This window comes from Canis lupus, unplaced genomic scaffold (genome assembly GCF_011100685.1).
Source record: "Canis lupus familiaris isolate Mischka breed German Shepherd unplaced genomic scaffold, alternate assembly UU_Cfam_GSD_1.0 chrUn_S460H621, whole genome shotgun sequence".
In the NCBI taxonomy this organism is placed as follows: Eukaryota; Metazoa; Chordata; class Mammalia; order Carnivora; family Canidae; genus Canis; species Canis lupus.
Genome location: NW_023331392.1, coordinates 6,847 through 30,335, shown reverse-complemented (window position 1 = coordinate 30,335; position 23,489 = coordinate 6,847). Strand labels below are relative to the sequence as shown.

The following is a 23,489-nucleotide window of genomic DNA, read 5'->3' as shown; positions in this document are numbered from 1 at the left end:
ATTCATGATTGTTAAGTCTTCTTGTTGGATAGACCCTTTGAGTATGACATAGTGTCCCCTTCATCTCTTACTACAGTCTTTGGGATAACCTTTATCTGATAGGAGGATTGCCACCCCAGCTTTCTTTTGAGGACCATTTGAACGTTAATGGTTCTCCACCCTTTCATTTTCAGGTTGGAGGTGTCCTTAGGTCTCAAATGAGTCTCTTGTAGACAGCAAATGGATGGGTCTTGCTTTTTTATCCAGCCTGAAACCCTGTGGTCTTTTGGTGGGATCATTTAGCCCATTCATGTTCAGAGTAACTATTGATAGATATGAACTTAGTGTCACCATAATACCTATTCAGTCCTTGTTTTTGTGGGTAGGTTCTTGGGCTTCCTATTTATTTTACAGGGTCCCTCTTAACATTTCTTGCAGAGCTAGTTTAGTGGTCACATATTCTTCCAGTTTCTGCATCTCTTGGAAGCTCTTTATCTCTCCTTCTATTATGAATGAGAGCCTTGCTGGATAGAGTATTCTCGGCTGTATGTTCTTCTCATTTAAGACCTGAATATATCCTGCCAGCTCTTTCTGGTCTGCCAGGTCTTTGTGGAGAGGTCTGCTGTTAATCTGATATTTTTCCCTATATAAGTTATGGATCTCTTGTCTCTTACCACGTTAAGGATTTTCTCTTTATCTTTGAAATTTGCAAGTTTCACTCTTAAATGTTGAGGTGTTGAACGGTTTTTATTGATTTTATTTTATTTTATTTTATTTTATTTTATTTTATTTTATTTTATTGATAGAGGATATCTCTATCTCCTGGATCTGAATGCCTGTTTCCCTCTCCAAATTAGGGAAGTTCTCAGCTATGATTTGTTCAATATGTAGATTTTTCCTTCTCAGGCTATCATTTATTTCCCTTAACCTTTCCTCATGGTCTTTAATTGTTTTTCTCTTTTTTCCTCAGCTTCCTCCTTGCCATAAACTTGTGTTGTATATCTCTCACTCTTTCTTCTACCTCATTAACCCTCATCATTAGGACCTCCAGTTTGGATTGCATCTCATTTAATTGATTTTTAATATCATCCTGATTAGATCTAATTTCTGCAGTTATGAAGTCTCTTGAATCCTTTATGCTTTTTTTCCAGAGCTACTAGTAGCTTTATAATTGTGCTTCTGAATTGACTTTCTGATACTGAATTGTAATCTAAATTCTGTAACTCTGTGGCAGAGAGTACTGTTTCTGATTCTTTCTTTTGTGTTGAATTCTTCCTTCTAGTCATTTTGCTAAGTGCAGAGTGGCTGTATGTGAGCGGGGCTGAGTCAAGAATATCAACCATGACCTAAGTAAATTTCACCCTGGATGATTCTGACAAGGCCAAAGACCAGAAGTTGAAAAAATATGGAATGCTGCATGTTATCCTTGTGCAAGGGCCATGCTAATCTTCTCTGTATCATTCCGATTTTAGTATATGTGCTGCTGAAGTGAGCACCATCACTTTGGTTCTCCAAATGGCTCTCACTCTGGCTCTTAGCTAAGAGCTCTGTTCAGGTACTTACACTCCCCAAACCACAGCTTACCATGATCCCTGCCTTAATTGCTATGAGCCCCTTTCTCCCTCTCCATCTCTGATGCTTGAAAGTCTTATGCTATTTATTTCTCCAGTGGTCCCTGTGAGATGAGACTGAAGTGTAGGCATCCTTAGAAGCACTCATAACAGTGGAGAAGCTGGATACCCTCCCTTGGGCTTTTTCACACTGGAGAAATCAGAGGTTCTGGGAGTATATCTTTCTGCTGTACTGCACTGGTTTTGGGAAAGGGTGATTAGGTCAAAGTAAAACTGCTCCTTTTACCCTTCAAATGCATTATTTTATTTTATTTTTTTCTGAGCCAAGTAGATACTCCAGCCTCATCCTTGGTTCTAGGACTTTCACAAAGATGCCTTGACTATAGATACTCCTAGTTGGTTTTTCTCTGAGGGAACTGGAGAAGATCATTTTTCTTGCCATCTTGGTGATATCATTATGACTTTTATGCTTAAAAAGGCTTTCTCTATCCATGTTCATATAAAATTCACCTATATTATCAACTATATGTCAGTAGTTTCATTGTTTCACAATTATGCCTTTAATTCATCTGAGAATTTATTTGATAAATGTTATGAGAAAAAAAACCCTTTTTTCTTTAATAACTAATCACTTTAACACTTTTTTATATAGACATACCTTATTTTATCGTGCTTCACACAAATCTTTTTTTTTTTTTTTTTTTTTTACAAATTGAAGTTTGTGGCAAACGTGCATTGAGCAAGTCTTTTGGTGTTATTTTTATTTCAACAGCATTTCTCACTTCATGTCTCTGTGTCCTTCTTGCAGTTCAAACTTACTCATTATTATTTAATTTGTTACGTGGATCTATGATCAGTGATTGCAACCAACTGAAAGTTCACATGATGGTTAGCATTTGTTAGTAATAAAGGTATTTTTATTTTTAATTATTTATTCATGAGAGATGCAGAAAGAGAACGAGGCATAGACCTAGGCATAGGGAGAAGCAGATTCCCTGTGGGGAACCCCATGTGGGACTCCATCCTGGGACTCCAAGATCATGCCCTGAGCTGAAGGCAGATGCTCAACCACTGGACCACCCGTGCATCTCAGTAATAAAGTATTTTTAAATTTAAGGTATATACATTGTGTTTTTTGGACATAATGCTATTGCACACTTTTAATAGACTTCAATATTGTATACACATAACCTTTATATGCAGTGCAAAACCAAAAAAAATTCAGTTGATTCACTTTCATGAGATACTTGCCATTTTGGTGGTCTGGAATTGAAGACACAATATCTCCAAGCTGTGCCTATAAATTCAATCTGGTTTAATTTATTATAATTTGTCACTGAATGATGTGTAGCCCTAGGTGACGAAATCTGCATCTTGATCCTGGTGTCTTTCTGTTGCTAGCACTTAATGATGTACATGTTGAGTAGAATCAGTCAAAGCCCAAAGCTTTACATATACCCAGAGATCTGTTTTTATGTTGCCACGTCATTAAACCATACACCTACTTGCAGCTGTTCACCCAACAATGAGTACATGTGACTACATTCATTAAACCTACCTTACTAGTTTGTTCTTACATGGGAATCTCTCCCTTTAGAAACAAGTAGCTCGGGATCCCTGGGTGGCGCAGCGGTTTGGCGCCTGCCTTTGGCCCAGGGCGCGATCCTGGAGACCCGGGATCGAATCCCACGTCGGGCTCCCGGTGCATGGAGCCTGCTTCTCTCTCTGCCTCTCTCTCTCGCTCTCTCTCTGTGACTATCATAAATTAATAAAAAATTAAAAAAAAAGAAACAAGTAGCTCTCTCTATCTTGCAGGATTAGGACTGACAAGTTCAAGAATCAACTTTTCTTTCAGTATAACAAGTAAAGGAAGCTAACATCATTATTTAGGGTTGCTCTTGGCCTATGTCTTCTGCGATGCTTCTCTAATTCTAATTTGATGCAATTTTTTTTTTTTGAAGAGTATCCCTGGACTCTGGGTACCTCATTTCCTTCAGGTTTGGGTTATCTGACTTTTCTACCCAAGTATTTATTACTGCAGGCTTGGAAGTAATGTCCCTGTATCCAGATCTGTGGCCATCTAATTCCTACTGAGAGGATTCTGATTTGGGAACCAGAGAATTTGCCTATAGGTGGCAGTGTAGAACAGAGTTTCTGTTCTTGCATTAATTTCCCGTGGCTGCTGTAACAAATGATCACAAACTTGGAGGCTTTAAACAATAGAAAACAATTTTTCCAAGTTCCAGAGGCCAAAAGTCTGAAATAAATATCACTGAGCCAAAAGCAAGGTATTGAGAGGGTACTCCCCTCTGAAGGCTCTGGTAGCTGCTGCCATTTCTTGGTTTGTAGTCACATCACTCCCCATCTTCTGCCTCCATGGTCACATTGCTGCCTCCTCTAGTGTCTGTGTCAAGTCTCTATCTGCCTCACTTTTGTAGTGACACTTGTGATTGCATTAAGAGTTCATCCATTTAATTCAGGTAATTGCTCCACCTCCAGATTGTTACTTTAATTATGCAGATGTGTCTGCATAGGCTTTGCTAAATAAGATATCAGGTTTTACAGGTTCCAGGGTTTAGGACCTGATATCTTTGGGGGCCATTATTTAACTTACTGTAGTGAACAAGTGAGATCAAATAACACTAAGTTTAATCCCAGAGCCAGCATTCATTATCTGTGTGGAAATAGGTGATGGTGCAAACTTTTTATATTTTAGTTTCTTCATCTGAAAAAAAATCAGCATACATACTACATATCTCATATAATTATTGTCAGCTGCAAATCAGAAAATACATGCAAAAAGTCATCAAAGTACATGTCCCTAATGCAGTGTTAAATGTAAGTTCTTACATTATGATAGAGGATTGGAAGGATCAGTTGAATTAAATTGCAGACAGCCTATATACTACACTAAGGAGTTTAATACTGGCAGGGGTGGGGGGATTTGGGGGGCATACAGGAATCATTTAGGTTCTTATGCAAATGAGTCATAAGATAAGAGAGGGGCATTAAAAATTAATCTGGTATCTGTGGACAGAATTGAGAAAAGAAAGAGGAAAATTCATTGAATGATTCAGGGAGATTTATTGACATGAACTAAAGAGAAACAGTATCTCTGAGAAGTAAAGACCTTCTATGTCTTTCCCAGCCCATAAGCTCCAGGAAGGCAGAAGCAATGCCATTATTTTTACCTATATGATGAATGATTGCCTCTCCAGAGTTCTAAAGAATTTTCTGTTTGTGGAGATCCCTGGGTGGCGCAGCGGTTTGGCGCCTGCCTTTGGCCCAGGTTGCGATCCTGGAGACTGGGGATCGAGTCCCACGTCGGGCTCCCGGTGCATGGAGCCTGCTTCTCCCTCTGCCTGTGCCTCTCTTTCTCTCTGTGTGACTATCATAAAAAAAAAGAAATTTCTGTTTGTAACATACATTCACCTTCAATTAATTATGAATACTATCAACCATAATGGGAAGAAGATGGGTCTCTAAAATGGAATAAAGATATTCACAAAACTAAAGGATGCTACTTAGAAAAGATGAGAAGTTATGTCCGGAATGAAGTGAAAGTAACTTTTGCTTCTGAGGTTGGCATCATATCTGATGGCATGGAGGACTGTGTGGAAAAAATACTGTGGGCAAAATATGTCTAGAAAATAACATTACTGATCTGCCAAATCACAGCCATTATTTTAAATTCTAAGGGCACTGAATATTTATATAAGAATCATATTAGATGAGAATCTTGACTAGAAGTTGCTAGGATAGTGGAGAATATATTTTGCTGTGCTCAAGATGCCAGGAAGGAAATGGTACCAATTAAGCTTTAGGATGTTTGTCAGGTAAGCTGTATCTGTAAGTGGAGAGTAGAGGTGGCTGAGACAGAAAGAAAAAACTTTCTTCCTGACTTTAGCATCTGTGCTGCCAAAGTGAGCACTCTTCCTGATGTTAGGGTTTTAATTTATTTCAGTAATATACTGTATGGTTGTCCTTTTCACACACATATCCATGTGGGTTTATTTTCCTTCTCCTACTAGATTATAAATCTCATTAATCCCAGGCCTTAATATTTCCCTTCTCTGTCTTTCTTAAATATCAGCACTAGGAAAAGTGCTTTGAAATGCCTTTTTTTAATGAAATGCTTTTTTGAGTTTACTTCATAAAGTGGCTCCCTAAAATTTAGCCAAATACATCTCTTACTATAATCTGCATTTTCAGTAATGTTACTCTAATGGAAAAATTTCTTCACCTACATCTGCTTGGTTTAGTTGTCCTTTCAATTTATCATTAATTTAGTTTAATATCTTCAGTCACCAAGGAGAACCATAAAAGTGGATTTTAAAACCTTTTATCCTTTTAAAAGAAAATGCATCGAATTTCAACTTTTCTGGAGATTTTGAGATACTAAAACATATTGAACAAAAGTTAAAGTCTACACAAGGCTTAGTATAAAAAAAATACATGGTGAACTTTAGTAGAGCAGAAAAGAAAGCTCTGTTATCTTCTCCAGTTGGTATATTCATTCAGTAGTCACAGAAATATAAGTAAGGGAGGATAGCACATTTTCTTTATGGAGTGAAGGTTTTTGCTTAAATCTAGTGCTTGTGTTTGCATATTAAAAAGCTATTTAGGGGTGCCTGGGTGGCCCAATGGGTTAAGTTTCAGCTCAGGTTATGATTTCAAGGCGGTAAGATGGAGCCCCGTATTGGGCTCTGGGTTCAGCAGGGAGTCTGCCTGAGATTCTCTCTTTCTCTCTCATTTGAACTCTCTAAAACAAATAAATCTCTAAAAAAATAAAAATAAATTTAAAAAGGATATTTATTTGCAGGATGATATGAGTTCAATGCAGCCATCCAAATATCTCTAATATTAAGAGAGGAGAAAAGGCAAGATGGCAGAAGAGTAGGGTCCCCAAGTCACCTGTCCCCACCAAATTACCTAGATAATCTTCAAATCATCCTGAAAATCTATGAATTCGGCCTGAGAATTAAAGAGAGAACACCTGGAATGCTACAGTGAGAAGAGTTTGCGCTTCTACCAGGGTAGGAAGACGGGAAAAAAGAAATAAAGAAACAAAAGGCCTCCAAGGGGGAGGGGCCCCGCGAGGAGCCAGGCTGAGGCCGGGGCGAGTGTCCCCAGGACAGGAGAGCCCCGTCCCGGAGGAGCAGGAGCTGCACCGACCTTCCCGGGGGAAAGGGGCTCACAGGCAGTTGGAGCAGGACCCCAGGAGGGCGGGGGTGCCCTCAGGCCCCCTGGGACACTAACAGACACCGCGCCCTGGGGAGAGCGCGCCGAGCTCCCTAAAGGGCTGCAGCGCACGCACGCATTGACCCGGAGCAGCTCGGAGGGGCTCGGGCGGCGGCTCGCGGGGAGGGGGCTGCGGAGCGGGAGCGCGAACCCACCAGCACAGGCCGGGAGCCCAGGGCGCCGGGGACACAGCCCAGGATCCGGCCTCCCCCCGGGTCGGGCAGAGGCCGGGAGGGCCCAGGACAGCGAGGACGCTCCTGCCCCGAATGAGCAGATCAGCGGCCCGGCCCGGAGCCTCCAGGCCCTGCAGACGGAGAGCTCTGGGGCTACTGCAGGAGCTGACTCCAGGGCTCCAGAGCTGGCCCCGCCACTGCGGTTGTTCCTCCTGGGGCCTCGCGGGGTAAACAACCCGCACTGAGCCCTGCACCAGGCAGGGGGCTGAGCAGCTCCCCCAAGTGCTAACACCTGAAAATCAGCACAGCAGGGCCCTCCCCCAGAACACCAGCTAGACGGACAGGGGAAAAACAAATTATTAACCAAGCAGCACTGGAAAGTTCCAGGGGAAGTCGAGGGATTTACAGTATACAGAATCAGAGGATACTCCCCCTTGTTTTTTGTTTTTTGATTTCTGTTTCCCCCCCTTTTTCTTTTTTTCTTTTCTTCTCTTTTTTTTTCTTTTTCTATCTTCTTTTTTTCTTTTTCTTTTCTTCTTTCTCTTCCCTCTTTTTCTCCTTTTCCCAATACAACTTGTTTTTGGCCACTCTGCACTGAGCAAAATGATTAGAAGGAAAACCTCACCTCCAAAGAAAGAATCACAACTAGTCCACTCTCCCACGGAGTTACAAAATCTGGATTACAATTCAATGCCAGAAAGCCAATTCAGAAGCACTATTATACAGCTACTGGTCACTCTAGAAAAAAGCAAAGGACTCAAGAGACTTCATGACTGCAGAATTTAGATCTAATCAGGCAGAACTTAAAAATCAATTGAATGAGATGCAATCCAAACTAGAGGTCCTAACGACGAGGGTTAATAAGGTGGAAGAATGAGTGAGTGACATAGAAGACAAGTTGATGGCAAAGAGAGAAACTGAGGAAAAAAGAGACAAACAATTAAAAGATCATGAGGATACATTAAGGGAAATAAGTGACAGTGTGAGGAAGAAAAATCTACATTTAATTGGGGTTTCCGAGGGCGCTGAAACGGCCAGAGGGCCAGAATATGTATTCCTAATCTGGGCAGAAAAACAGGCATTCAGATCCAGGAAATAGATCTCCCCTTAAATTCAATAAAAACCCTTCAGCACCTCGACACTTGAGAGTGAAAATTGCAAATTCCAAAGATAAAGAGAAGGTCCTTAAAAGAGCAAGAGACAAGAAATCCCTAATTAATATGGGGATGAATATCAGATTAACAGCAGACCTCTCCACAGAGACCTGGCAGGCCAGAAAGGGCTGGCAGGATATATTCAGGGTCCTAAATGAGAAAAACATGCAGCCAAGAATACTTTATCCAACAAGGTTCTCATTCAGAATGGAAGGAGAAAGAAAGAGCTTCCAAGACAGGCAGGAACTGAAAGAATATGTGACCTCCAAACCAGCTCTGCAAGAAATTTTAAGGGGGACTCTCAAAATTCCCCTTTAGGAAGAAGTCCACTGGAACAATCCACAAAAACAGGGACTAAATAGGTATCATGATGACACTAAACTCATATCTTTCAATAGTAACTCTGAACGTGAACGGGCTTAATGACCCCATCAAAAGGCGCAGGCTGTCAGACTGGATAAAAAAGCAGGACCCATCTATTTGCTCTCTACAAGAGACTCATTTTAGACAGAAGGACACCTACAGCCTGAAAATTAAAGTTTGGAGAACCATTTACCATTCAAATGGTCCCCAAAAGAAAGCAGGAGCAGCCATCCTTATATCAGATAAACTAAAATTTACCCTGAAGACTGTAGTGAGAGATGAAGAGGGACACTATATCATACTTAAAGGATCTATCCAACAAGAGGACTTAACAATCCTCAATATATATGCCCCGAATGTGGGAGCTTCCAAATATATCAATCACTTAATAACCAAAGTTAAGACATACTTAGATAATAATACACTTATACTTGGTGACTTCAATCTAGCGCTTTCTACACTGGATAGGTCTTCTAAGCACAACATTTCTAAAGAAACGAGAGCTTTAAATGATACACTGGACCAGATGGATTTCACAGATATCTACAGAACTTTACATCCAAAGGCAAATGAATACACATTCTTCTCAAGTTCACGTGGAACTTTCTCCAGAATAGACCACATCCTGCATCACAATTCAGGTCTGAACCGATTTCAAAAGATTGGGATCGTCCCTTGTGTATTCTCAGATCATAATGCCTTGAAACTAGAACTAAATCACAAGAAGTTTGGAAGGACTTCAAACACGTGGAGGTTAAGGACTATCCTGCTAAAAGATGAAAGGGTCAACCAGGAAATTAAGGAGAAATTATAAAGATTCTAATGAGAATGAAGATACTACCGTTTAAAACCTTTGGGATACAGCAAAAGCAGTCCTGAGGGGGAAATACATCGCAATACTAGCAGCCATCCAAAAACTGGAAAGAACTCAAATACAAAAGCTAACCTTACACCTAAAGGAGCTAGAGAAAAAAGAAAAAAAAACAGCAAATAGATCCTACACCCAGCAGAAGAAGAGAGTTAATAAAGATTCGAGCAGAACTCAACGAAATCGAGACCAGAAGAACTGTGGAACAGATCAACAAAACCAGGAGTTGGTCCTTTGAAAGAATTAATAAGATAGATAAACCATTAGCCAACCTTATTAAAAAGAAGAGAGAGAAGACTCAAATTAATAAAATCACGAATGAGAAAGGAGAGATCAACCAACACCAAGGAAATACAAACGATTTTAAAAACATATGAGCAGCTATATGCCAATAAATTAGGCAATCTAGAATAAATGGATGCATTTCTGGAAAACCACAAACTACCAAAACTGGAACAGGAAGAAATAGAAAACCTGAACGGCCAATAACCAGGGAGGAAATTGAAGCAGTCATCAAAACCCTCCCAAGACACAAAAAGTCCGGGGCCAGATGGCTTCCCAGGGGAATTCTATCAAACGTTTAAAGAAGAAACCATACCTATTCTACTAAAGCTGTTTGGAAAGATAGAAAGAGATGGAGTACTTCCAAAGTCGTTCTATGAGGCCTGCATCACCTTAATTCCAAAACCAGACAAAGACCCCACCAAAAAGGAGAATCATAGACCAATATCTCTGATGAACATGGATGTCAAAATTCTCAACAAGATACTAGCCAATAGGATCCAACAGTACGTTAAGATTATTCACCATAACCAAGTAGGATTTATCCCCGGGATGCAAGGCTGGTTCAACACTCATAAAACAATCAATGTGACTCATCATATCAGCAAGAGAAAAAACAAGAACCATGTGATTCTCTCATTAGATGCAGAGAAAGCATTTGACAAAATACAGCGTCCATTCCTGATCAAAACACTTCAGAGTGTAGGGATAGAGGGAACATTCCTAACATCTTAAAGCCATCTATGAAAAGCCCACAGCAAATACCATTCTCAATGGAGAAGCACTGGCAGCCTTTCCCCAAAGATCAGGAACAAGACAGGGATGTCCACTCTCACCACTGCTATTCAACATAGTCCTGGAAGTCCTAGCCTTAGCAATCAGACAACAAAAAGACATTAAAGGTATTCAAATTGGCAAAGAAGTCAAACTCTCCGTCTTTGCTGATGACATGATACTCTACATAGAAAACCCAAAAGCCTCCACCCCAAGATTGCTAGAATTCATACAGCAATTTGGCAGCGTGGCAGGATACAAAATCAATGCCCGGAAGTCAGTGGCATTTCTATACACTAACAATGAGACTGAAGAAAGAGAAATTAAGGAGTCAATCCCATTTACAATTGTACCCAAAAGCATAAGATACCTAGGAATAAACCTAACCAAAGATGTAAAGGATCTATACCCTAAAAACTATAGAACACTTCTGAAAGAAATTGAGGAAGACACAAAGAGATGGAAAAATATTCCATGCTCATGGATTGGCAGAATTAATATTATGAAAATGTCAATGTTACCCAGGGCAATTTACACGTTTAATACAATCCCTATGAAAATACCATGGACTTTCTTCAGAGAGTTGGAACAAATTATTTTAAAATTGGTGTGGAATCAGAAAAGACCCCGAATAGCCAGGGGAATTTTAAAAAAGAAAACCAGGGATCCCTGGGTGGCGCAGCGGTTTGGCGCCTGCCTTTGGCCCAGAGCACGATCCTGGAGACCCGGGACTGAATCCCACGTCAGGCTCCCGGTGCATGGAGCCTGCTTCTCTCTCTGCCTCCCTCTCTCTCTCTCTCTCTCTCTCTCTGACTATCATAAATAAATAAAAATTTAAAAAAAGCTTGTTTAAAAAAAAATAAAAAAAAATAAAAAACAAAACCATAGCTGGGGGCATCACAATGCCAGATTTCAGGTTGTACTACAAAGCTGTGGTCATCAAGACAGGGTGGTACTGGCACAAAAACAGACACATAGATCAGGGGAACAGAATAGAGAACCCAGAAGTGGACACTCAACTTTATGGTCAACTAATATTCGACAAAGGAGGAAAGACTATCCACTGGAAGAAAGACAGTCTCTTCAATAAATGGTGCCAGGAAAATTGGACATCCACATGCAGAAGAATGAAACTAGACCACTCTCTTGCACCAGACACAAAGATAAACTCAAAATGGATGAAACATCTAGATGTGAGACAAGATTCCATCAAAATCCTAGAGGAGAACACAGGCAACACCCTTTTTGAATTCGGCAACAGTAACTTCTTGCAAGATACATCCATGAAGGCAAAAGAAACGAAAGCAAAAATGAACTACTGGGGCTTCATCAAGATAAGAAGCTTTTGCACAGCAAAGGATACAGTCAACAAAACTAAAAGACAACCTACAGAATGGGAGAAGATATTTGCAAATGACGTATCAGATGAAGGGCTAATTTCCAAGATTTATAAAGAACTTATTAAGCTCAACACCAAAGAAACAAACAATCCAATCATGAAATGGGCAAAAGACATGAACAGAAATCTCACAGAGGAAGACATAGACATGGCCAACAAGCACATGAGCAAATGCCCTGCATCACTTGCCATCAGGGAAATACAAATCAGAACCACAATGAGATACCACCTCACACCAGTGAGAATGGGGAAAATTAACAAGGCTGGAAACCACAAACGTTGGAGAGGATGCAGAGAAAAGGGAACCCTCTTGCACGCTTGGTCGGAATGTGAACTGGTGCAGGCCACTCTGGAGAACTGTATGGAGGTTCCTCAAAGAGTTAAAAATAGACCTGCCCTATGACCCAGCAATTGCACTGCTGGGGATTTACCCCAAAGATACAGATGCAGTGAAACGACGGGACACCTGCACCCTGATGTTTCTAGCAGCAATGTCCACAATAGCCAAACTGTGGAAGGAGCCTCGGTGTCCATCGAAAGATGAATGGATAAAGAAGATGTGAAAGGGAATAGAGGGGAAGGGAGAAGAAATGGGTAGGAAATATCAGAAAGGGAGGCAGAACATGGAAGACTCTTAACTCTGGGAAACGAACTAGGGGTGGTGGACGGAGAGGAGGGCGGGGAGTGGGGGTGACTGGGTTGTGGGCACTGAGGGGGGCACTTGATGGGATGAGCACTGGGTGTTATTCTGTATGTTGGCATATTGAACAGCAATAAAAAATAAATTTTTATTAGAAAAAAAGAAAGAAAGAAAAGAAAGAAAGAAAGAAAGAAAGAAAGAAAGAAAGAAAGAAAGGAAGAAAGAAAGAAAGAAAGAAAGAAAGAAAGAAAGAAAGAAGAAAGAAAGAAAGGAAAGAAAGAAAGAAAGAAAGAAAGAAAGAAGAAAGAAAGAAAGAAAGAAAGAAAGAAGAAAGAAAGAAGAAAGAAAGAAAGAAAGAAAGAAAGAAAGAAAGAAAGAAAGAAAGAAAGAAAGAAAGAAAGAAAGAAAGAAAGAAAGAAAGAAAGAAAGAAAGAAAAAGGGATCCCTGGGTGGCGCAGCGGTTTGGCGCCTGCCTTTGGCCCAGGGCGTGATCCTGGAGACCCGGGATCGAATCCCACATCGGGCTCCCGGTGCATGGAGCCTGCTTCTCCCTCTGCCTCTCTCTCTCTCTCTCTGTGTGTGACTATCATAAAAAAAAAGCAGTGGTTAATTTTTTGGAATAAGTTTAAAAAGGACATCAGAATTTTATGCTTTTCCAGAATTTCCTGCCTTATACTGAAATACAACATCCTTATTTCTAATGGCTCAGTTTGAATTGCTATGCACAGCAAGGGACAAGAGGCCTAGGGGCCGAAAGCAAGACCGAGGGTAATTCAGGAGTATCACAACCCTTCCAGGGACAAGTACCAAGTCAAAAAAAGTGTTTTTCTCATCTCTTGAGAAGAGATGAAGAAATGAAACATCGTAAGTATGTCAGATGGGTTTTTTGTATGATACACTAGAAAACAATCTCTGAAATTTTATTCCAAGCTTTGTACACACTCCTTCAAATACTTCATCCACTCGAAACTAGCTAGGAGCTCAAAAGTATATTTGCTTGAATGCTAAGTGACCTCAACAGGAGCTATAGTCAGGGTGCCACCACCCAATTTATGTGACTGATAAGTTTTAAAAGGGGCAATATGAGAGTTTACAGACATCGATAATAGCTTCAAATATGACTCGCATATGTAAGGAAACCTTTTAAGGTATCTTAACCGGTCCAGAAACCCAGACAGTTAGTATTCTGTTTTCCATTTTCGTTTTCATTAAATCGTCCTCAATCAGCAATGTGACTAAGATAAATAGACAGCAGTACACGAGATAAAAATAGGAAGGCTCCTCAAAAACTCTCCTTAAATTCTATGCATGATTCATATTCAGCTTGAAAACCATTAGTTAAGAATGAAATAGCCAAAGATTCTAGCATATGAAGTGTGATGTATACCAACTTCTTAACCCTACAATATAATGGTAGGAAAGCTAACTCTGAAACCAAAACTCCATACCTAAAATAATTAGTACCAATACTTAGAATATAGCAAGATTTATTTTTCTTCCATTGTCTCTTACTTTCCACACAATAAGACAGGACATTATCAGGGTTGCCTGAACTATGTATGAAGTCAAGTCTATTTTTTTCTATCTGGCTATCATTCATAAAAACAAAATTCAAGGTTCTATTTACTTTATTTTAAAAAATATATTTTATTTATTTATTCATGAGAGACACTGAGACAGAGAGGCAGAGACGTAGGCAGAGAGAGAAGCAGACTTTGTGCAGGGAGCCTGACGTGGGACTGGATCCTAGGACTCCAGGATAATGCCCTGAGCTGAAGGCAGACGCTCAACCGCTGAGCCACCCAGGCGTCCCTCTATTTACTTTCATTAATTCAGCTAATAGGAGCTTTTGGGGGAATGAGAAGGGTACTTAGTGAGAAAAAGACAGAAAGATAACGGTTGTGCTTATGTGTCCCGGAGAAGTAATTCTCTTGCTCCTACTACTCCATATACTAGAGTTACTATAGTATTCTTTTCTCATGTTTTAAAGACTACTATTCAGCAATTTAGGGGTTTTAAGGATTTATAACCTCCAGTCAAAATAGTATTTCATCTATCAATTGTCATTTCCATATTGGCACTAGCTCCTAGTTTCATTCACAAAACTAGGGTTGTCAGGGCCTTAATGAGGCAATCCTTCTGCCTCCATCACCCCACTGGTTAGGCCAAACATATGCCTACCCATTCAGTTCTGAAACCACCTGCAGAGAGGAAGTTAAATGAAGAAAAGTAAAGCATCACACTGTCACCATCTTTAGATAAGCTCTAATTTTACCCAAAGGAGAAAACTTTAACCACGATAACAAAGCTGGCAATGACCATGATTAAATGATGCCTGTCATTCTGTCCTACCCCTGGGAGCTGCTCTCCACCCACTCCCAGGTGATGGATGTGTTTCTCTTGGTACACTGGGTTTAGATTGGCAAAGGAAGCAGATAGTTAAATTCATCAATCACCAGAGTGGGCAAAGCAGTATTTGATCTGCTCTGGAGAAAGGATGGGGACCTGAACAAAACTCATTGACAGCACAAAACCAAGGTCATCTCCCAGTACCACGAATACATCAAAGCAGGCTCATTTAGTCTCAAAGTGTGAGTCACAAATACTAAGCCTGGAAGAGATCTTAGAGAACCTGAAACCAATCCATTGACACACAAATCAGAGAATTCCCTCCCTCCACAACAATAAAACAAAACCAGACTCCATGACTCAGCATTTGTTATCCATACTCTTGAAATTTGTTATCTATTAGATGTCAATGTTCTGAATTCCAAAGCTATATCCAGTTACTGATTCCACATGGTATATACTTCCTGACCAGTAAATCTACATGAAAAAAAAAAGTTTAAATGTGAACAAATTTGCTGCTTATATCAACATGAAAAACAAAACAAACAGAATCCAACTTATCTCTGTCAACCCCCTCTTTTTTTTTCCTTTTCCAAATTGCTTTTTAATGCCTGAAATTTGAAAACCAACAGCTACTTCTATAGGCTTTTTCAAGGCCCTGAAAACAATGACGTACTAGTAAATCTCTTATTAGTATCCTATAGATTCACAAGCTCAAGAAAACTCAAGATGACAGGTTTCATGAATATTTTCTTTCAAGAACTTTATAGTTTAACCATCCCATGAAAAATAAATCTCCTTATTATGATATCCTGCTAAAGAGATAGACCCAAAAGTGTGTCCCTTTGTACAAGTATGTACTTCTTAACAGTGGCCACAAAGGAACAATAGGCATACAAAACCAAATACTATATTTCCAAATATCTGAAAAGAAAAAAAAAGAATCATACCACCGCCTATTTTGTTCTCCTCATTACCTGTCACTCTTTTTTAGGGATAAATGGCCTGATGATTTTCTTACAATAGTTCCACAGCTTAAAGCAGCAAAAAACATTTAAATTTTTTTTTAAAAAAGCAAAAAAGTTATGATTTCAAAACAGAAATGAGAAATTCACTTTTGTTATTTGAATGTGTGCTGCATGGAAAATCATTATGATCCTTCCACTTGCAAATGTTTCGGACCCTTCGGTAAATATGTGTTTTCTAATAAAACAGTAACTCTCTGTTTAAAATAAAAATTGGTATGATAGGTCCATGTCCATTTTCAAAAAGTGTATTTTTCAATGACATCCAAGATACGTCAGCATTTTCCCACTACTGCAAAAAACAGCAATGTGTATCCTCGACGCAGGTATTACAACACATAAATACACTGTTGCCCTGGCTCTCCCTCTGGTTCCATCTGCTCTCTTGCTGTGCAACAGCTATAGCATAAAAAAGCCTATTCTCACACGCTTTTGATATTACACTATTTAATCACATACAGCTGTGGCTTACAAGACTGCTACAAAACACAATTTTAATGTAGTACTCGAAGCCAATTGTGGATAAACATCAACCATTTACTCCGAATAAGAAGTCCAACACTACAAAGATTTTCTTTTAAAGAAAGACTGGTTTTCTTAGAATTTGGCATGGACGTAATTGTGACTGAGCCCTCTCTCTGCCAAAAAGACTGATAATGTCAAAAAGGATTGTGTAAAATCATATTAGTGCAATAATGACGCTTTCCAGAATTCCTGGAGCCAGAAAGACCTGAAATGAACTTACATCCTACTTCTCTTCTTTTGTCTCCCTCCCTGCAAATCACCCCTACCTCCAACCCTCTAATAGATTTAATTACTTCAGAGAAATAATTTTGATTTATAATTCTATTGTTCTTTTCCCAAACTGAGAGAAAGCGAAAGGAAGCTGTTAGGAAGATACTGTTAGAACAAATTGACATGAGGTTTCTTTTGAATTAAGAATGATTCTGGAGAGAAAGACAACAACAACATGAACTTTTTACATAGCTCCTCCTTTTAGCTAGGCACTAAACTTAGTACTGTGAAAACAATGGCTGCATTATAGAAAAGACAATTCCAAAGATAATTTAATATGGGGGGGAGGTAAAGAAAACAGGACAACTAGAAAGGGAGAGTGGCCCCTTGTTACTATTTTTCTCTTATTCAAAACCAATTAAAATTGTGTACATTCTCAAATGAGACAAACAAGATTTATCATAGTTTCATGCTCTCATATTACCCCCTGAAGCGAAAGACATATTTGGAGTTGTACCTCAAGGTTCTATTGCTGGACAATTTTTAGAAAACCAGTTTTGTATGTTTCAGCCTTTCAAAGGAAAACAGAACTTGGGAGTTTTCAAGGCTGTTTTAAAACTGGCAAGTTACCAACTCTGGCTATCAATGCAAATCTGAGGCAGGAAGTACTAAGGAAATCCTAAACTCTTTCCCTCCCTCTGCAGGATTTTCTACATTTTCATGTGCAAGAAGCATGTTAAGGGGTTGTCCTGTTTTGCTTTTGAAGGATCTGTACATTCACATCTTTGAGAATATCCCTTGCCCCATAGGAGCCTCTCTCTTCCTTTCCCTACTCCTTAGTCCTTCGTGTTTCAAGTGTTTGCTCTCTCTATGGCACAATCAATCGGGCTCTAGCTAGACTTTGAGAGATGAGCAGCTGTCCAGGCTGCAGATGGTTGGAAACTCAGCCTGAAGTCAGTGTGCAGTTGATGAGTTACTCCCTATACCTGACCCCAACTCCAACTTCACACCAGGTTCTGAATACGATCTGAGTACCAGCAGCCAGAAAAACTCTGTTGGGTCCCACAGATCTTTCTGCAAGATCTTCAGGGGAAGCAGATGGTCCAAGGTGGGAAAGCAGTAGGCTGATGGAAAAGCAGCATGAGTAGAAACCATGCCCTGGATCGGTAGAAACATCGTGACCCGGTCAGGGTAAGGAAATGGAAGGAAGGACTAGCTTGCTGTGTGCGTTTGGATGCATTTTAAAGTTTTGGGGAGATGATAAAGTTTTCCAGATACCACACATGAGGGAAATATCTTTCTCAGCAACAAAGTATCAATTCACCAGGCTGTGACCATGTTTTACTCTTTTTTAGCCTTCCTAGTTATGATTAAGTTGCCTTTCCAAGAAACCCTCCACAAAATAACTCAGATTGCGATTCACCCTGGGTCTCACAATGCAATAGCAACAGGTTGCTTGCTTTGAATGGGCTATAACAAAATTGCTGAGAAATATTAGGTTGTGACTCAATCAAACGTGATTATGGATATTATCATTAAGCTAATGAGCTATTTTTTGGTCCCCTTTCTCTAAAGTTTGCTGATTATCCTGGTGGCCTTCAAAGAGCAAATTCGTTTTGATGAAGATTTTTTTTTTTTTAAATCTGGCTATGGCTCTTATGTAAGTATTAAAACATGTCATCAAGATTGCTTCTTTTCTGCTCAATCACAATGTTTCTTTTTTAAATTGCTTCTTTTAATAGGGGGAAAAATGGCCAAAAGAAAATTGACAAATGACAGCTTTTAATGCAAGGTCTTGGAAAACATGCATCCTAGAACAATACCGCTACAAGATAGCTATCAGCTAGTCATTGGGTTTTCATTTTACTTCTATGTACATTTATCTAATATAATAATTTAAGCATTTGGAAAATTATTCAAAGGGAGAGAAGCATAAGTAACTTATTTCTAATTTCTTTTTCTTTTTAAGCAACAAAGGTAGTGAATTAGTTCTAATGTGATGGGAAAATAAGAGGATCAGAGAAAGCAGGGAAGTGCCCCAAGTTTTTCTAAAACTTTAATTGCATTGGAGGAAAGGGAAACCTTTCCATTTATTTAGACACCCTACTCTCATTTTGTTTTATCATAAGAAAAGAGCAGCTGTATCTAACACACACATTTAAGTAGAAAGAAAACGTTCAGTATTTTGTACTGTCTGAATAAATGCAATGATACACCTTGAGTTCTTTAAGAACCCCATAAAGATTCTTCACCCCAAACTAATGTCAGTAAATGGCTTTTGTTGATTAGTTAAGAACACCTGGTTTTACAGGACAGCTTAAATTATTATGATGTCACCAGAATATGACTTTTATAGTCAACCACAGAACTCTATTTTTATCAACCATAAGTATTCTTTATGTATCAGTATCATTTTAAATAGCTCTGATTTTTAAAATAGATTATAACTATAAGCCAAGGCTAGGACTGTAGATTTTGTGAATTCCACCAAGGCTTGCTTACCAAATAAACATGAGCAGCATGTATTCCCCTCAAAATTATTATAGGTAATATTTTAAGATAAAAATATAAAAGGAGCAAAAAGACAACACTGAAATAACCCAGTTGTTTTCATGCTATACTGGGTCATGATAGTACTTTCTTACATAGTATTCATGCTGCCAGAAAGTCCCCACATTTTAAAGTATGATTGATCCTTATTCTCATTCCCTGTGTGCCCAAGTTTCAAAGCAGGGCACGTTTTCACATCTTCAGCTTCCAGGAATGTTATTAATGTCTATCATTTCAGAGCCACCGAAACAGTATTCGACAACTTCACAGCTCTGTCGAAAGTTTGCAACATAATCAATATGAACTACCATGATAGCCAAAGTAGCTGATCCTATATTCCCCATCCACCCTGATCTGATTGCCCGAATATCAGTTTAGGTCACCTAATGGATCTACCTTCTTTAAAAATGTTCCAGAAGTTGATGGCTTTGACTAGCTTGAAAGTAACAAGATCCAGATGCTGCCTGTCTACACACTAAACTACACAGGACCCCAAAACAGATTTTTTTTTAAATTCCCTCTATGTTTTTCAGGCTCTCCTCTTTTCCCTCACCACTGCACTTTCTTTACCTCAATCCCTCTCTCTCTCCCTCTCCCAGTCTCTCTCTTCACACACACACACACACACACACACACACACACACACACTTCCCATCAGTGTAGCTCATCCAACATCCTGTCCTTAATATAATGTGCAAGACATTATTTCCTGCTAGCAATAAGTTAAAAGAAATCTCAGGCAGGAAAGCAATTATTCCATTCATTTTTATCTAAAGTTTCCTTTCTGAATATGCTTCATAGTCAAAAAAAGAACCAAAAAGAAAGCATGAATTTTGAAACATTTGGAAAAATTTAGCCAAATGAGTAAAAGGGATGGAATGTCCGATATTTTTCATGGAACCCTTGGGTTTGTTGTTTTTATTTCTTGGGGGGGGGATGAGGAATGACTATAAATTTCCTCTTTTAGACTAGCCCTTGCTTTGCCATTTCCTTGAGGAAGGCAGACAGCATTCTCCACCCAATCCCCCAAAGAGTTAAAACACACTGCACTGCACGGGAGCAGGAGGGCTGGTCTACTAAAGCAGCAGCCCCACAAACTAAATGCTCACAAGGGCAAAAAGCAATGTGAGGAGACCTTGCAGGGGCAGGGCGAGTCATGGAGCGATTGAAAAAGAAAGAAAAAAAAGCAACAATTTTTAATAGAATTCGGAAAGTCTGCTGCCTCGTCTGGTTTACAAATAGGCATTGTTGGAGGAGACAGAATAAATAAGAGCTAACTACAGCATGGATTACCGAACACTAATCCCATCAACGAGTCCCGGTGGCAGCACAGATCACTCAGGCACGCCTTGGTCACTCTCCGCATATTTATTTATTAAGAAGACAGTGGAGTCTGGCTAATGCGATACAAAATTAATATCACCTGTAAAGAAACATAACCCATACATTCAAAGCGATAACTCTACCGACACCCTCCCCCCCAACTCATCAAGTCCAATTTAACTGACAAATTGGAGCAGTGATTTCACACCTGAGAGCCTTTCAGGTCTGAACTGCAGGATCAAGTTCATGGTTGGCACTGCCCACTGCTTAGTTACGTGGGCTTTCCACTGGCCCCGTAATGGTCATTTACGCACACACATAAAGACTAAAGTATTAAAAATTTTTTTTAATTTTTTTTATTTATTTATGATAGTCACACACAGAGAGAGAGGCAGAGACATAGGCAGAGGGAGAAGCAGGCTCCATGCACCGGGAGCCCGACGTGGGATTCGATCCCAGGTCTCCAGGATCACGCCCTGGGCCAAAGGCAGGCGCCAAACCACTGCGCCACCCAGGGATCCCAAGACTAAAGTATTTAACCAATTCGTGTCCAATTATCATCAGTTATATTTCATCCCGTTTCAAGACCCACAGGCCTCCTGATGGCAGCCAGCACAGAAAAACAGAGCTTCGAAAAGTAAAGAACATCTATTGTAAAGCTCCAAACTTCAGTCTGTAGAGTCTTGATCACCCTCCATATAAAATAAAATATGTAAGGCAAATACACAAAAACAAAAGCACACCCAAACAAACTCTACGGGACGTCAGTTAGTCGTACTATACCTTCCCACACCTTCTTTCATTCTATACTCTGTGATTGAAAGTCTGAGTTGCCCCCACCCTGGTGCATCCTATCCAGTGAGAAAAACCCTTTCAGAGCCACAAAGAACAGCTCACCAGAAAAGCCTCTGAAATCGTTGTTGTTCCTGATAATCACTGTCACAATCTCCTTTCTAACAACCCTGTCCATCTGCAAAGCACTTTACTACGGATATCAGGAACATCTTTATGTTGCCAAATAACAACAAAGGAACACGAGCGAAACTATTATCTCTGCTAGAAGAGAAAAACCACAGTCCCAGGGCTTGCTTTCTTCTCATATTCTCCTCTGCCTCATTAACTCCATTGCTATGTTACTAATTTCAAAGAAGCAGGAAGAGGTGATGGGAAAGGGGAGGTAAATAATAATCCACATGCCTGTTTCCCATCCCAAGTGCAGGATACACACTGCTTGCCAGACTGTGGGTCGAGCCATACCTTGGTTTAGAGACAGTGAGGATAGTAGTAAGTGTACTGGGGGTACATTTGTGGCTGATCCAGGCGTTTACCCATGTAGCTGGAATCTTTATCTCTGAGGCAGGGAACTCGATGACACGGTATGGTGCCCCAGGCCGAGCGTCCTCTTAAACCACTATTCCTGATGGTCCCGATGACTGATGAGGCTTCAGAGATCCTTCGTCTTCCACCACTCACTAGTTCCAACACGGCAGGAATTTAAAAAAGAAACACACCAAAAAAATAGAAAGAAAGAAAGAAAGAAAGAAAGAAAGAAAGAAAGAAAGAAAGAAAGAAAGAAAGAAAGAAAGAAAAAAGGAAAGGTATTGGTAGAACAACACACGCACACACACACGCGCACACACACACACACACACACACACACAGCCTTCCCAGATCCTGCCTTCCTTCCCCCAGCTGCCAGGGTCCACTTGGGATGAGGCACTTTGTTCTCTACCCAGGCTGTCTGTAGTGATGTCAATTGCCAGCGTTTGTAAAGAGGGAGAGAAGAAAAAAATCAAAGTCTTTTTAGCACAACTCTGAATCCTTGCAGATCAGCTTCCTGTCTCCTGTTTGTCTCTTTCCCCACCTTAAAGAAAAAGGGAAAAAAAGAAAGAAGAAAGAAAGAAAGAAAGAAAGAAAACAAAAAAATGAAAAAGAAAAAAAAAGAAAGAGAAAGGGGAAAAGAAAACAAAACAAAACAACCTTGCACAGCCTGGTTGCTGCTGTCTCCCTTCCAGAGTGACATGGTGTTCGGGCTCCTCCTGTCCTTTCATTCACTTCCTCTCCTTCCAGCTGGTGGGTGGAACCTCTCCAGGGAGCAGGGTATGCAGTCCAGAAAGCTGCAGTATTTCCTCCAAGAAAAAAAAAAAAAAGCCTGCTTCAACCCCTGCTGCAAGCAAAGTCCTGATTCCCTCTGCTGGCTATCTCGAACAGCAAAGCAATTTTTGCAGCAAAGCTGCTGCCGCTGGAACTGAACCCAGGGAACTCAAATTCGGGCGGTGGATTATTGCTTATCCTTCCCTCCATCTACCCCACACAAGAGCTGCCTTTTTTTTCTTGCCAAGTGGCAAGGTAAGCCACACTGCTAAAGCAAACACAGAAGACCACGGGAGGGAAGAGAGGACGAAGGGAGGAAGGAAGAGAAAGACAAAAATAAAAGCAGACGGACGACCCGTGCTGGTTAAAATGGAACAAGTGTGTCCCAGATGCTTTCAGAACCTGTTAACATACGAAAGCCAGATGAATCCGAGACCCGGTCCAGAAACTAACCTTTTACTTCTCGGACGACACGGAGGATGCTAAGCATTGAAGAAATTTGAGAGTCTATGCCAGGACTACTATTAGCAAGCCCTGCATCGTCAGATCACAAGGACCCACTTGCCATAGCCGAAATGATCATTCTTACCCTTACATCCGTTTTGTAAGCATCAAAGGAGGTATCCCATTAGGTTTACAGGCGTCTTCATAAATAAAAGCTCTGGTTCTCTCACTGTCTATCTATGATGATTTTGATTCAGGGATGCTTTAATCACTTTCCCGATGTCATCACAAAAAAAAGCACAATTACCTGACAGAGTTTTTCCCCACCAATAATAAGTAATATTCTGACATGTCTGTCAGCTGTTACATTATAATACAAATGGTTTCAGCGAAAATATATTTCCTTTAAGGGTCCCTTTTCAAGGCAGTCAAGGCTAAAATTAGACATGCCAGCTGTGTTTTGCTGTGAGCGCTCACGCATGCCCAAAGCGTGGCCAGACCAACATTGAGCGCCTCTCCACTTCG

The 23,489-nt window shown here is 40.2% G+C and overlaps 1 long non-coding RNA gene and 1 pseudogene across 3 annotated transcripts; both read right to left on the bottom strand.

The window, feature by feature from the left end:
- Positions 1–1,378: 1,378 nt before the first annotated feature.
- On the bottom strand, positions 1,379–1,475 carry LOC119869153 (annotated as a pseudogene).
- A 3,142-nt stretch (positions 1,476–4,617) lies between these two features.
- Positions 4,618–23,489, bottom strand: LOC119869261. Of its 3 annotated transcripts, none has more exons than XR_005387390.1 (5): positions 22,974–23,489; positions 22,407–22,555; positions 21,684–21,898; positions 20,397–20,526; positions 4,618–4,938 (listed from the first exon to the last, which is right to left on the bottom strand). It is a non-coding gene; the product is annotated as an uncharacterized LOC119869261 (long non-coding RNA). The 3 variants fall into 3 exon arrangements; XR_005387389.1 differs by having other exon boundaries at positions 23,110–23,486; XR_005387391.1 differs by lacking the exon at positions 20,397–20,526 and having other exon boundaries at positions 23,110–23,461.